The sequence below is a fragment of the Limulus polyphemus genome, unplaced genomic scaffold, assembly GCF_000517525.1.
Source record: "Limulus polyphemus unplaced genomic scaffold, Limulus_polyphemus-2.1.2 Scaffold5855, whole genome shotgun sequence".
NCBI classification, from domain to species: Eukaryota; Metazoa; Arthropoda; class Merostomata; order Xiphosura; family Limulidae; genus Limulus; species Limulus polyphemus.
The window spans coordinates 25,884-28,514 of record NW_013671465.1 but is presented as its reverse complement, the minus strand read 5'-3'; positions in this window follow the sequence as shown (position 1 = coordinate 28,514).

Here is a 2,631-nt window from a genome sequence, read left to right as displayed (position 1 = left end):
AAACCTGCTCCAGTTATCCGACACAGAAACCTACACACAATTTAAGAACCTGCTCCAGAGTTATTCAACACAGAAACCTACACAGATTTAAAAACCTGCTACAGAGAAACATATACAAGATTTAAAAAACCTGCTCCAGTTATCCGACACAGAAACCTACACACAATTTAAGAACCTGCTCCAGAGTTATTCAACACAGAAACCTACACAGATTTAAAAACCTGCTACAGAGAAACATATACAAGATTTAAAAAACCTGCTCCAGTTATCCTACACAGAAACCTACACACAATTTAAGAACCTGCACCAGAGTTATCCAACATAGAAACCTACACGCATTTAAAAACCTGCTACAGAGAAGCCTATACAAAATTTAAAAACCTGCTCCAGTTATCCGACACAGAAACCTACACACAATTTAAGAACCTGCTCCAGAGTTATTCAACACAGAAACCTACACACATTTAAAAACCTACTACACAGAAACCTATACAAAATTTAAAAACCTGCTCCAGTTATCCTACACAGAAACCTACACACAATTTAAGAACCTGCACCAGAGTTATCCAACATAGAAACCTACACGCATTTAAAAACCTGCTACAGAGAAGCCTATACAAAATTTAAAAACCTGCTCCAGTTATCCGACACAGAAACCTACACACAATTTAAGAACCTGCTCCAGAGTTATTCAACACAGAAACCTACAAAGATTTAAAAACCTGCTACAGAGAAACCTATACAAAATTTAAAAACATGCTCCACAGTTATCCGACACAGAAACCTACACACGATTTGAAAACCTGCTCCAGAGTTATTCAACACAGAAACCTACACACGATTTAAGAACCTGCTTCGGAGTTATCCAATAGATAATCATATACAAAATATAAAAACCTGCTCCAGAGTTATCCGACACAGCAATTTACACACGATTTAAAAACCTGCTACAGAGTTATTCAACACAGAAACCTACACACGATTTAAGAACCTGCTCAACAAGGGGGTTGATAAGGAACAACTAAATATTATGATTTTCTCTGTCCATCATTTATTTATTTTTTTATTTCAAAAAAAATTATTGAAACTTCAGCTATTAATCCAAATGTCATGGAAACAATAAATTCAGACAACTGATTCACCGACGAAACTTTTAAAACCATGCCAGGTGGTCGGTAACCTTCATATCGTGGTCACGTGATCAGACATGCCCGCCGATTTCTGTAGCCCGAGGGCAGACGCTGTGGAGAACATCGAGTACATGCATTCCTCACCGAAGACTCTTTGACCATATGGCGCACGTTCCCACGTTCGAGCCGGTTGCCATGCCTTTTTCTCCGGCAACTCTGTGGGAACTCACAGGAGACATCTGGCGCATTCAAATCACAGGTAACAACTTCCACGTGCTTGCTGCTGAAGTGTGAGAGTTTACGACGCATTCCTTTCTTCTTTTTCCACCCCTCCACCTGGATAATGTTGCATACTCGAGTGATTTTAATGAGAAGGTCACCGTTAGATGTCAATTTGTCCAGATTTTTTCAAGACCAAGACAAACCTTTTCGTATCCAAGGTGGCCAAACTTATTCCCAGGTGTGTTCTGAGAAAAAGAAGGCACATGATATGGTTGAAAAATCTGACGACATAATTCCCTGTTCGTTAGACTTGAAAAGATCTGACAATCGGAATACTGAATAAATCATTTGATTGTTCGAGAAGCATATTAGTAGTAGAAGAATTTCAACAAATTAACAATTTCGGCTCGGAGTTATTACGCTTTCTTCACCCATAAGTTCTTATTACATATTTTACACACTATTTCTTATTACATATTTTACACACTATTTCTTATTACATATTTTACACACTATTTGTTATTACATATCTTACACACTATTTGTTATTACATATTTTACACACTATTTGTTATTACATATTTTACACACTATTTGTTATTATATATTGTACACACTATTTCTTATTACATATTTTACACACTATTTCTTATTACATGTTTTACACACTATTTGTTATTATATATTGTACACACTATTTGTTATTATATATTTTACACACTATTTGTTATTACATATTTTACACACTATTTCTTATTACATGTTTTACACACTATTTGTTATTATATATTGTACACACTATTTGTTATTATATATTTTACACACTATTTCTTATTACATATTTTACACACTATTTGTTATTACATATTTTACACACTATTTGTTATTATATATTGTACACACTATTTGTTATTATATATTTTACACACTATTTCTTATTACATATTTTACACACTATTTGTTATTATATATTTTACACACTATTTCTTATTACATATTTTACACACTATTTCTTATTACATATTTTACACACTATTTGTTATTATATATTGTACACACTATTTGTTATTATATATTTTACACACTATTTCTTATTACATATTTTACACACTATTTGTTATTACATGTTTTACACACTATTTGTTATTACATATTTTACACACTATTTCTTATTACATATTTTACACACTATTTCTTATTACATATTTTACACACTATTTCTTATTACATGTTTTACACACTATTTGTTATTACATATTTTACACACTATTTCTTATTA